General features: G+C 32.3%; 1 long non-coding RNA gene across 1 annotated transcript; it reads left to right on the forward strand.

Moving 5' to 3' along the window:
- Positions 1 to 312: 312 nt before the first annotated feature.
- Positions 313 to 3,998, forward strand: LOC132718485 (uncharacterized). Its single transcript, XR_009624094.1, has 2 exons — positions 313 to 2,999; positions 3,567 to 3,998. It is a non-coding gene; the product is annotated as an uncharacterized LOC132718485 (long non-coding RNA).
- Positions 3,999 to 14,917: the final 10,919 nt, after the last annotated feature.

Genomic DNA, 14,917 nt, shown 5'->3' on the forward strand with positions numbered 1-14,917 from the left:
ATCACCATAATATATTATTATTATTATCGTCGTCGTCACCACCACCAGTATCATCATTATTATTATTATTATTTTTATTATTATTATTATTTTAATATTAATATTATCATCATCATTAACATCATCATCAAGTAGTAGTAGCAGTGTTATTTTAATCATTATGATTATTATTATGATGACAATTATTATTATTATTATTATACTTATTATATTATCATCAAAAATATTATTTCATTATTATTATTATTATTATTATAAATATTATTATTATTATTATTATTATTATTATTATTACAAAGAGCCAAACAGATATGCATCAATGAAATGAAATAGTTAAGTTGTTGTTATTAATTAGATGGAAATCATAAAGAATGTTGTTTCAAAACAAATCAAAAGCTACTTATATTATCCTCAGGCATTCAGCAACCAGTAAATGCACTCGTGCGTTCGTAAAATACATTTCACAATCGATATAATATGAAATTGTATGTTAAGATCAAAATCAGTTGTTCAAATCTTAATTGACATGTACACCACCCTGTATTACTGGCACCGGATATGTACACCACGCTGTATTACTGGCACCGGTAATGTACACCATACTGTACTACTGGCACCGGTGATGACAGATTCATACAATGATTACAGAAATCTAAATTTACTGATTAACAACCAGTAGGTTATCATTCAGTTCGTCTTATTACATTACTCAAATAAGGTTAATTTTATTGCTATAAACCTACTGTCCACTGAGTAGAGACACTTCACGAACTCGTTTTCCCCATTTTGTAATATATTTTGAACAGGTTAAAAATGACATCCGTGAAAATGGTTATTAATTTTCTAATAAATATCTCAAGTTTGAAATAAATAAAGGGATTTCGTATTATACACATAACTCATCATAACTTAGGGTCATGCAAGCAAGGTTTCGAGCTCACGGAAACAATGTTGTGCCCCTGACAGGACTTGAGCCCACACAGCCAGCAATCCTTAAGATTACTAGTCCAACACGTTTAAACAAAGGAAATTTGTGTAAATTTGATAACTGTTAACAACACTGCATCTTTACACTGCTGGAACCGTGATGGTTTAAATGCCAGGTGGAACATCCGTGTATTCTGATCATGTAATTTTATTGTGCTGTTAACTGACTAGCTTTTTTAAATATCTACCTTTATAATGGACAATTGAATAAAAAAATGGAAGCTTGAAAAGTCCATTTCACAAATTCAATATGTTACGGATTTAGCTTGCAACTCTGTACAGTCTTACCGGTGTCAGCAATGTCAGCTGCCTAGGCTTAATAAATATTATTTTGCCGCTCGATCATAACATTACCTAGGGGAGCGGTGGCCTAGTGGTTAAGGTGTCTGTCTCTCAACCCAGGATTCATGGGTTCGAGCAGTAATCAGGTCACGACCATGTTTCTTCATATGCCACCATTCATGGTTGGTTCCAGGAAGCGGATTCGAAAGTGATTAATATAAGTTGCAAGAACTTGTTCCGCAATCGAGCTTAAATACATATGTTTAAATTAAACCAAACCTCTTCTATTACAAGTAGGAAAAGTCGAGAATAGGTAATGCCCCCAGGTTAATATTTGAAAACAAAGTGTGAAATATATTTCCCGCATATATATGCATATAAAACGTTTTAGAAACGTTCATGTTTTGTAATAACCGCTTGATTTGCATAACTGTAGTGGTATATATACCGTATTTAGATATATCAATAAGCCTCCTTAATTATATCATTAGGGAAATGTCTGCCCTTTGATAAATGGGCGGACAACTCTTTGTCCCTTTCTCGAATGAGAAGGGAAATCCTGTGGTGCGTGTATGTGGTCGCACGGTCACTTTCCTTCTTACATGTCCTCGATGCGTGTATGTGGTCACACGGTCGAAAATCTCTAACAAAAATGACACAGATTTTCTAAAATGTTTTGGTACGAAAAACACCCTGTTTCTAAAAATATTAATGATCTATGAAAACTTACTAGAACCAACAAGTCTTCAAAGCCAAATGGACGATGGTACTTTTAAATAGGACTTATTAAATCGTAATAAGGTCTTTCTTGTTCCTAAATAGGAGAAATAACAAAAACAAAATTGTTACTCGCAATTAAAAATAGTTTTTTCCTCTAAATTCGAGAAATATTTTATTTTTGCCACTTAGTAACCCTTTATGTATGAATTGGATTAGTCTTTGTAAGTTCTAATTTAAAGTTGAGAAATGAAAACCTAATGAGGACTTTGAAGAGCGTAGAAAGTCCATTTTAAGAAATAGGAAAATCCTAAGGTTAAGCTTTAATAAAAGCCTAATATCCTAGTTTGAACATCATAGTAGATGTTTATACATGGCACTTATTAGGATTTTATTTCTTCTTGTAATATAATAAAAAAGAAGGAAGAAACAAACATTCTAATTAGCATAGTCATAGTTAGTTTTTTCTGCCAATTAGTAGTTAAAATCCTAATAAGTCTATAATTTCTCCTTACACGACTTTCTACGTAACAAAATCCTATTTATGCTATCATAGCTTCTAATTGACTTAAAACATTTTACGAGTACGAAGTTACATATAAGGTCTAAAGCAACGAAAAGAAATTGATCTTAATTGCTTTATATAAATATACCAACTAAGCTTATAGCCTTTACCTGTAGTAATCGGCAAATTTGGAGTTTTGTCATCACTTCAGCAACCTGTCATCACTGGCGCCGGTATTACAGTGTGGAAATTACAACAAGTCGGGACACCTCGGCGGTAATTCATTAACCTTATCCGAAGTTTAACGGAAAGAGCCGAGAAGATGCAATTATCAATTCAAATACAAAATTGATATTTTTTTTTTACATCTCTACAATTTTATTTTCAGCTCAGCTTGCAAGCTCGGATTGTATGGATTGCTCGCCGTGTAAGGTGCAAATTTCAATAAATAATCAGTCAACAGCCTGTCCGGAGATGTGTAGGTCTAAAGGATCTGACCCCGACAGCGGTTAGTAAATATACATATATTATGTTTCCCTCCTAAGCTTATAGATGGGTATGAAAATGTACAACCCGACAGGGATTCGAACCAAGACCCTGAAAGTCTATCCCGTACCGCACCTCTACCGGCTAGCTTACTACTCTGAACAATCTATAGCGTTACACATTTTAAATGTGTAATCTGGCCGGAATTTAATAAAGACTTAAATCTTTTGGAAATTTGTAGCAATGTGATTTTTTTTAAAAATGTGTACTTGCAAACGTATTGGAAACCTCCATTTTATTTGTAGATTTTTTTTCAAAGACAGACTAGAATTAAAAAATAAACAAACACCTGACGCCTAAAATATTTAGTAACTTGTATTTAAAAATATGCATCTAAATAGCATCAGAAGCCAACCATTAACATGTAGATTTCATTTCTTATTTCCTGTGTGAGAAGGACCCCCCGTCCCCCTAGTTTGGTTATTTCAAACTTAAGCCCCTGAAGTCGAAAATTTCAAGATCCGTACCTGCGAAATATGTATTAAAATGAACAAATGTGATAACTGTAGTACTGTATTTTGTATTACAGAGTTTATGAAACGCTGCAACCAGAAGTTCTTCTGCAGTATCAAATACTGTTATTGCTCGAGCCAGGCCTGTAACGGAAGTGCCCGGATGGGGAAGATGTCGGCATTCGCACTGATTTCGTTTATACTCGCCAGTTTTACACTGAAAAACTTTCTTTAACATTCCCTATAAAATTCTGAAATCTGTCGAGTGATATCAAGTTTATTTTGTCTTGTTTGATTACGAACGTTATATTAGTATAATATATCCCTGAATAAACTGAAACCTTTTTTATATTTTTGACCAAATTACTTGAACTGTTTCACAAAATGAAGTTGTTTATTTTCTCTTACAAAAATATTGTCTTTCATTGCACTGTAATATACAAAACTTGTTTAAGATGTAGAATTTGTTAGTGTTACAAACGAAATAAAGGATTTATTTTATCACAGAATCTTTGTTGTGATATCCCTGTACAGTTAACATGTATAATTGGCTACGAAAAAGGTGTACTAGTTTGTAAGACAGATTCGGTTTAAAATAATACTGTTAGTGATATTTCTGATATCATTAAAGACATGGTATTTTTATATCATTATGGACGTACACAATGTCCTGTTATAAGCTTGTCTGTTTATCATTATGGACTTACACAATGTCCTATTATTAGCTCGTCTGTTTATCATTATGGACGTACACAATGTCCTATTATAAGCTCGTCTGTTTATCATTATGGACTTACACAATGTCCTATTATTAGCTCGTCTGTTTATCATTTTTGACTTACACAATGTCCAATTATTAGCTCGTCTGTTTATCATTACGGACTTACACAATGTCCAATTATTAGCTCGTCTGTTTATCATTATGGACTTACACAATGTCCTATTATTGGCTTGTCTGTTTATCATTTTTGACTGACACAATGTCCAGTTATTAGCTCGTCTGTTTATCATTATGGACTGGCACAATGTCCTATAATTAGCTTGTCTGTTTATCATTTTTGACTTACACAATGTCCAATTATTAGCTCGTCTGTTTATCATTATGGACTTACACAATGTCCTATTATTTGCTCGTCTGTTTATCATTTTTGACTTACACAATGTCCAATTATTAGCACGTCTGTTTATCATTATGGACTTACACAATGTCCTATTATTAGGTTGTCTGTTTATCATTATGGACTTACACAATTAATGTCCTATTATAAGCTTGTCTGTTCATCATTATGGACTTACACAATGTCCTATTATTAGCTTGTCTGTTTATCATTTTGGACTTACACAATGTCCTATTATTAGCTTGCTTGTTTATCATTTTTGACTTACACAATGTCCAATTATAAGCTTGTCTGTTTATCATTATTGACTTACACAATGTCCTATTATAAGCTTGTCTGTTTATCATTTTGGAATTACACAATATCCTATTATTAGCTTGTTTGTTTATCATTATGGACTTACACAATTAATGTCCTATTATAAACTTGTCTGTTTATCATTATGGACTTACACAATTAATGTCCTAATATTAGCTTGTTTATTTATTATTATGGACTAACACAATGTCCTTTTATTAGCTTGTCTGTTTATCATTATGGACTTACACAATTAATGTCCTATTATTAGCTTGTTTGTTTATCATTATGGACTTACACAATTAATGTCCTATTATTAGCTTGTTTGTTTATCATTATGGACTTACACAATGTCCTATTAGTGTCCAACTTTATTTGTCATCCAATGGAAACGCTGTATTTCTTCAAAATTGCGAGTGTTAATTTGCATAGAAGTAATAAAGTCGATACGTCGTTGTCGCTCCCGTCGAAGTTTCTAATTTCTGTAGAACAGCATGGATGAACTCTAACAATTCAATTCAATTTATTTACAAAAATTAATGCACAAGTCCCCAATATCTTTCAAGAAGACTTTGAAGTCCTTCATTTGACGTGTATATAATTTTATTTTATGAAAGCAAAAAATGGGAGATCTTTTTTTTACCTGAGGATTGACAGCGGTTACACCCTTTCAGAGATTTAACTTATAAATAAATACCTAAGAAAAGTCCCGCTCCAAAATGATTAATCAAGTTTGGATTATTTTGAAATTTTAATCATGCGTCAACAACAATTAGGATGGGGGAATTTGTTGAGTATTATATAATCACTAACCGTGTTAAATAAATGTATATATATGAAACAACATCCGTTAGATAGATAAAACATTTTCAAGTTTTCTGTTTTACAACTTGAGCCATGAATTCTTCAACTCGTTCATTACTTGCCGGGATATTTCTGCTTGCGTTAACGGGTATGTTTTCCTATATATGCATTTTGTAAAAAACATTCATGTTTTAAATATTTTATAAATAACAATTATTAACTAAACTAACTACATGTACAAAAAGGTATGACTATTATCACCATTATATCATTATTATTATTATCGTCGTCGTCACCACCAGAACATCATCATCATCGATCATCATTATCACGTACAATTATCAACATCATCTATTATCATTACATTAGTTACCCGCACTCGCGAGCATCATGCCCATTTCATCATCATTATTATCATCATCATTATTATTATTATTCAATATTGTTATTATTACAAAAAGCCAAACAGATATGTATCAATGAAATGAAATAGTTAAGTTGTTGTTATGAATTAAATGGAAATCATAAAGAATGTTGTTTCAAAACAAATCAAAAGCTACTTAAAGTATCCTCAGGCATTCAGCAACCAGTAAATGCACTCGTGCGTTCGTAAAATACATTTCACAATCGATATAATATGAAATTTTATGATAAGATCAAAATCAGTTGTTCAAATCTTAATTGACATGTACACCACCCTGTATTACTGGCACCGGATATGTACACCACGCTGTATTACTGGCACCGGATATGTACAACACACTGTATTACTGGCACCGGTGATGTACAACACACTGTATTACTGGCACCGGATATGTACACCACGCTGTATTACTGGCACCGGTGATGTACACCACACTGTATTACTGGCACCGGATATGTACACCACGCTGTATTACTGGCATCGATAATGTATAACAAACTGTATTACTGGCACCGGATATGTACACCACGCTGTATTACTGGCACCGGTGATGTACACCACACTGTATTACTGGCACCGGATATGTACACCACGCTGTATTACTGGCATCGGTTATTTATAACACACTGTATTACTGGCACCGGATATGTACACCACGCTGTATTACTGGCACCGGTGATGTACAACACACTGTATTACTGGCACCGGTAATGTATAACACACTGTATTACTGGCACCGGATATGTACATCACGCTGTATTACTGGCACCGGATATGTACACCACGCTGTATTACTGGCATCGGTAATGTATAACACACTGTATTACTGGCACCGGATATGTACACCAAGCTGTATTACTGGCACCGGTGATGTACAACACACTGTTTAACTGGCACCGGATATGTACACCACGCTGTATTACAGGCACCGGTGATGTACATCACACTGTATTACTGTCACCGGTAATATATAACACACTGTATTACTGGCACCGGATATGTACACCACGCTGTATTACTGGCACCGGTGATGTACAACACACTGTTTAACTGGCACCAGTGATGTACACGACACTGTATGTGATGACAGATTCATGCAATGATTACAGAAATCTAAAATTTACTGCATGATTAACAACAAGTAGGTTATTACACAAATAAGGTAAATTTTATTGCTATAAACCTACTGTCCACTGAGTAGAGACACTTCACGAACTCGTTTCCCCCTTTTGCCGGCTAGCCGGTATTACGTTAGGATTTTACTGAGAAACAACCTAAAACTCCGAATCCATCCAAAAATTCAATCGAAGCTTGGCTTCCAGCTTTCTACAAAATTAATCTATCAGGGCTAGGATCAAAAATTACTTAGCCAATCAAATTTAATCTTACATAGCGTCAAAAAACCTTTAATTTTCACGCCATTTTTAAAAAGCCGCAAGTATTTTTTAGAGCGCAAAGATATACTGATGATTAAAATGTTTGTTTTCATGAATTCTTTTCAATAAATCATATTTACACTGACTTTTGATTTAGCGATCTCACCTGTTCCTCTGTAGTAAGTTTTCGTTTGGTTAATTAACATAAGTGTACATCTGGTTCTGTGCATTTTTTTCTTTTTCCTTTTTCCGGTCATTTTATCTTTTCCGGTATTTAGTGTATATATTTACTGGCCGGGATCCGGGACGCCCGGACTGGCCGGGATCCGGGATCGTATAAGATATAGAGGAAAAACAAATAAACTATATTTGTGTTGATTATTGTCGTAATGAAAGGCCATTAAACGTTAAGTTTTTTTTTATTGTATGTAATGAACGTTAAATTCAATAAAAAAGTTAGGATATAAATATATTTAGAGCTATTTATTAACAAACTTAAAATGCGGAAATCACAAAACTTATAATTATATGCCGAATTAATTGGAAAAATCAAAGACTACGTTCTTGAATTGGTCAAATCCCGGGATCCCTTTATGTTTTAATGCGATCCCAGGTTTTCTGAAAACTATATTCTTGAACTGGCCAATTCCTGGGATCTCTTTATATTTTAATACGATCCCGGCTTTTCTGAAAACTATATTCTCTAACTGGTCAATTCCCGGGATCCCTATATGTTTTAATAGGATCCCGGCTTATCTGAAAAACATCTTAGACTTGTCAATTTCCGGGATCCCTATATTTTTAATAAGATCCCGGCTTTTCTGGCTGAATTGATTGACAACTTGTGTTTTCTTTAGGAATTGTGTCTGTCACTCATTCCAATACTAAATAACATGTTACAACTTAACTTCGTATAAAGAGTCATATAGAGTTATGAATTCTACCTATCTAACATTTATTTGGTCAAGGTCAACAGGCTATACAGTAAATGTGCATAGACATAGGGACTTCATTTTATCTGTTTACATGCATCTTCATATATACTCATATTCCACTTTGTTAAACTGAGAGAACTGGCTTCCATCACTTTTATTTTGATGTTCGCTCAAGTCTCTTCAGCTAACAGAACTGTAATTTTTACATTTAAACGCACCCCTGGAAAAAAATTACGAAGCGAGTCGCTACTAGCTTTTTTAAAAGCTAACCTTGTGTAATATATTTTGAACAGGTTAAAAATGACATCCGTTAAAATTGTTATTAATTTTCTAATAAATATTTTAAGTTTGAAATTAATGAAGGGATTTCTTATTATACACATAACCAATCATAACTTAGGGTCACGCAAGCAGGATTTCGTGCTCAAGGAAACCATGACGTGCCCATAACGAGACTTAAACCCACAGAGCCAGCAATCCTTAGATTATTACTAGTCCAACGCGTTTGATAAAAAGTAATTTTGATTAAGTAATTAAGATTAAAAGCATAATATATATTATATAATTATATCATTTCACTAAATTATATCTTTTTAAATTTTTGGCATTTTATGTTGACGATTTTATTTATGAGGACCACATTTTTCCGCCTAAAATGTTTCTGTTATCATATTCTAACCACGTGACAAGTTTAAAGAATCTATGGAACAGTTTTGATTTTGCCTATATATATATGTCTATATGAAAACTCCCGAAAACGTCCTTAAAAAGCCAAAAAGGTTGGGAAACCGGGTATACTTGCATAACAACTCTGTAAGGGCATTCCTAGGAAAGCAAAAAAAAAAAAAAAAAAAAAAAAAAATGACGCAAAATTACAACGAGCAGATGGAACAAACTATATATTTTTGCAACAGTATGCTTAAGACCATTAGTGAGAGAGTCACTCCCCCATTTATTGTTTTCATTTTTCACACCATTTGACGCCATCGTTAAAGAACATGACGTAACGACGCTGCCTGCGTTATAACATTGGCAAGGCATAATTTGTTTTTCAAATAACAGACTTTTCTATAAGTATAGTCGTTATTATAGAAAGAGAACGGAATTCATGTTTCTTTACATTTGTAACCAATTCTGAAAACTGCTTTAAACTGTTGTTCAAATTGTTGGCTTGGAACTGGTGCCATAATTGTCAATTGAGATTTACGCCATAAATAATTGCAATATAAACATATTTAAGTAGGATTTTGTCTTCCGTACTCCCGGTTGATGTAATCACGACTTTTAAATCATGGCGTAGGTCAGGTATCACAAGAAAACGAAATAGCTTGCAAATGAAGTCCGCTAGTATACAAGCAACTTTCAAGGTTATGCAAAGTGTTTGATAAATCGACTTGAAGGAAAAACACTATTCTAAAGCAAGCTTTTATTTTTTTCCAAAAATGGTGCATGTCCTAAAGAAATCGGTGCAGAAATAAAATACGGCTATGCGAGCATTATTTGACTTAGAAATGATTCCGAAAATGGCGTCCAGGTCACGTGGTATTGCTACACTGAATACTGCAGACGATTTTTGTTATGCTGTAAAAGGTTACAAAAATATAAATCCAAGTTAGTTTTTTTTACTTCATCATTACTTTATGTATTTAATGACATATATTACAGGATTTGTTTAAATACAGTCCCACATGCTTATTTTAAAGAGGTTGCATAGTACTCGGATATGCTTAAATTTGGATATGTCTAAAATTTAAGCCACATTTGAATCCGCTCTCAAATTGTATGTAATTATACAATGTTATTTAAGAGAATAAAGAACTTAAGATATTTATTTTTGTGTATTCAGAATACATTGTCCCAGTTTTTGATGTTTTGGGCAGGTCAGTCAAAATGTTTGTATAAGGGCCACAAAATACGACACATATATTGTTACTTTTTTGTTTAATAACAATATTGTTTATATTGTGTGGATATCAAACATCATTTGACAAACATGTCTAAATTACCACTTTCATCTTTAAGCAAGACGCCACCTTATTTTCTTAAATATATTTCGAAATTCAAATCTAGAAGAAAATTATGTTATAATGACATTAATATTAATATCTTTGTTCAACATTTTACCAATACATATATTTCTGAGAATTTGGGTACAAATTCTGATACAGAAACTGTACAGCGCTCACATATAAGAGAGCATGACACACTATTTAGTGGTGAAGTAATATTTTTAAGTTCTTAAATTGAAAAGGAATAAGAGTTGTGATATAAACAACTACAATTTTTATTGATACTTATGAGTTTATTTCATCATATTTGTGTATTATTTTTAACAAATTTATTTGATAAGGAGTTTACCCAAATAGGGTATATTTTACCCATGCGAAACATGCACTCCCTCTCATTATAGAAGAATAACTATTGCAAATGTAGCATACTTCCAAAATATTTTCATTGTTGTTACGAAATTGGATTTACAAATGGTGCAAAAATAGCACTATATTTAGAGACCCTGAGTTCGGATTGCGCGAGGGTCACTCTACTAAGCATGCAATCTTTATTCTTCACTCAATGATACAAAAAGCCCGTTTGTCACTTCAAAACTTTGGTGTAAAATCATTAATTATCAAAAAGCGTTTGATACAGATATTCGCGACGCTCTTTGGAAACAATAACTTAATTTAGCTATTAGCTTTAAAATGATATCCATGATTAAAACAATTTTAGTAAAGTAAAAATGTGTCTTAATATCTAATCCAAATATACCAATTTCCGATATTTGTTTGATGTCACCACAGGCCAAATGCCAGGGTAGTAACGTTCATTTCTCTTCTGTTGTTTATGTTATTTTAATGATATCACTTTAATGTAGATCTTTACAGTATGAAGGAAAATGACCTTATTATGCTTCCAATGTACCTCATTTTGTTTGCGGACGATATTGTACTCTTTATCAGTCAGCTTACAGGCACAAGTTAAATAAGAAAATATAACACCCCTACCCCTATTAAATGGTGGCTCTTTCACGTGTTGGTGATTTTGTTGTACATGTATATGATAGCCATAAATGCTCAGAAACATTAACATGTTTTCTAAAAATATCCAACTTAAAAGAAGATATCAACTCACATGTTTTATTGTACAAGGAGACACGTTTTGAGTGATTTCTCTACAAATAAGGTAATATTGACCAACTTTACCGTCCATGTAACGTTGAACCAACATCCTCTTTGGCTCAACACAAATAGTATTTCACAGAGCTAGGCTGAAAAAAATAGCATTTGTTCAAATGAGACCGTGCTGGCGCCATCTGAAATGTGTAAGAGCCCTCGCGAATGTGATTGAGCCAACCCCACCATTCAATCATTGATGATATTGTGAAAAATTTGCTATTAATACATGTATTCATTAACAGACAAAGTTACATTAGATAATATAAGTTACTTTCATCATGTTCATAAAATGTTTTAGTGTGGCATATATTTTGCCAAAGAAATTCAACACGATGTAAAGTTACTGTGAACATTGAAAAAAGGATGAATGGTTGACGTACCACACCGGTGAAAACACATTGAATAACCAAGTTCCAAAAGACAAATCAAATAATAATAATCCAGATTAAAGACGCTTTTCGCTACACATAGGAAATCATTAAAAAGAAAATTAGTTTTTTCTCTTTAAAGTCCAATTAGTGATGAAGAAGAAATTGAAAATGGCACATTTTATACTTTTTACAGATAAACGAATATAGGAGATACTATCTCAAACAATTTGAAGATTCTTTTTTAATTTAGCCATGAACCTCAATTGGCATAATTGCACATACCTATTCTTTCTGAATGGTTGGGTTGGCTCTATCACATACCTGATTGCGCAAACATTGTATAGGTGGCTCAATCACATTTGTATTTATGGAAATATTTAAAAAGAAACATAATGATATTGTGTTAAAGTTCTAGCAACGTCATTTTGAGGTTTGTTGTATTTAAACTGCAACTGCATAAATGATAAGAAATATATTATTCGTGGCAAAGCATTCCTCGGTGTTAGAAAAACAAGTATATTCTTAAATAACGAATTTTTAGCAATTAGAAAAGTTCTTTACCTTTTCTTACTTATGTCGCATTATTTTATATTCATAACCTTCATTTCTTCAGGTGATAAGCATGATAAGCATGTTACATGCTCTTAAACAATTATTCAAATAACATATATTTTTAGAAACTGTGTTTAGCTTCTCCTGCTATGTTTTGATTGTGGGCTCTCATTAAAACACATTACCAAAGGAGCCACCGTTTAGTATTTGTGTGTTTAGATTGATCGGGTAGATAGTTTCACTTATCGTGGTGTTAAATTTGCACATACTGGTACTGTAGAAGCATGAGTTGTGATTTTGTCTGACCAAGCTTTAAGAGCTTACCATGACCTTTTATAGTCATTTGTATAAAGTTAGATATCAAAACTAAATTGCATTTATTTGATTGTACAGTTGTTCCATATTATTATGTGGTTCTGAATAAAGGGTTCTTATAACATGAAAGAAATCGACCAGCTGAATATCGGATTGTGTATAAATATTTCGGGAGTTACTGTACCAGATTTGCCTGTTTATGGAGAACTTTTAAAGATTAAAGAAATATACGTTATAGATATTTTAGGCCAATTTCTTGCTCTTTAATCAAAATGTTTCAATAAAAGGAAATCGACCATGGTTTCAGGGTTTGCCTTCTTCATATTACATATTAATCATTAGTCTTGTACATAGGCGAAAAGTTACAAATACAATAATTTTTTGTCATTCAAACGATTCATGGATCGAATTGTTTTGGGGGCGAATATAATTCATGCGCTTCAAGCAAAATGCTGCATATTTCAAAGAAAAATAATCGCAGTTCTAGAACTTTTAAATCTTACATTTCAGGTTTATATACTCAGCAGCTAACTAATTCTCATATTGTGTATGAAATCTATATTTGTTTACAAATAGACTAAAAAAATCCGGAAAATCGATCTGTTTTGTGCATCACGGTGTGTTACTGTGACCTTACAATGTGGTTAGGTCAGAGGCTGGGAAAAGAGTCAAATTACAAATTGCAAATATTTTTATTTCTCTCAGGTCAAGACATTGAAAACATGAGGTAAATAAATATTGACAAAGTTTCGAGGCTCAATAGAATACATACACAAACAATAAGCATATATGGTATATGTAAAAGGGAGAGTATACTTTTAACATACAAAACATGTGCATGTAATAAATTTACATGTGTAAGATGCATTAAATTTTCATTATATAATTTTTTTCAACAATATCCCTAATAAACATACATATTTTCTTATATTCAAAATTACTATGGTTGTTTATATTCAACTCGGCCCTATACCAACTCGGAACGGGTCAACTCGGCCCACTTTACAAAAATATATATATAACGTATTAATTTTGCATATGAAATCCATTTCTTACTTCCACATTTAAATAACAAACCGGAGTCAAATTCGAGTGATCGAATGTTGCTCTCGCAAATTTTATCTTTTAACAGTTGATGAGCTGAAAAAAGCATTTTGCATGTTGTTAAAGTAAATGAATGATAAGAAATATCTTATTATTAATATTATACATTGTACTTCTGTCGAAATAAAGTATATTTAGAAAAAAAGTTATTTATTTGTCTTTCATATTCGATAAAATTAATATTAATATAGATCTAATAAAAATGTGTTTCCTTATATGCATTTTGTTTGTAAAGTAATATTTAAAAAATATGAAACAAAAACGTGTTTAATTACTAATCACTAATCCATTTTAAATGAATGCGTCAATCATAATTATCACCTAAAGTTGGAGATGATGATGCTGCAGTAGAATGTGAATGGTGCTTACAATGGCAACACATTCATTGTGATTCAGGTATTTATCTATTTTAAACTAATATACATTTTTATTATATGGGTGTATTTGATATTGATTTAATATGCCTAAAATCTCAAATTCTGTACATTCGTTTTTTGCATCAAATGTACTTAATTGTATCGAAATCGGTTAAAGAATAAAAAGAATGCATTTATTGTCAAAAAAGAAAGAAAGAATTAACGGGTTGAAAATTCAGTTAATGAAAAGAATAACTTGAAAGATCAATAATTTATGATCTGGTGCTTGCGATAATGCCAAGATTAGCTTTAATGATTGGCTTTAATATGTGTGTATCAATGACGACAAGAGCGAAAATCCAATCACCGTATAAGCGCATTGATTGCTGCAAAAATTCATGTGCACGTGTCATACGTTTTTTTCTTCTATCAAAAAGAAATACCTTGTATGTGCATTATCTAGTTAAAGTATTAAAGAACAGAACAGAAGTTAAATATGTTTAAATTCACTTGCGAAAATTCATGCAAATATAAATATTTTACGGCTAAATAACAGGGACGGCATAAACCGTCCCTATGGCAGTGAAAGGGTTAATGAGGTGA

This window comes from Ruditapes philippinarum, unplaced genomic scaffold, assembly GCF_026571515.1.
Source record: "Ruditapes philippinarum isolate M1 unplaced genomic scaffold, ASM2657151v2 ctg5014_1_1_1_1, whole genome shotgun sequence".
NCBI classification, from domain to species: Eukaryota; Metazoa; Mollusca; class Bivalvia; order Venerida; family Veneridae; genus Ruditapes; species Ruditapes philippinarum.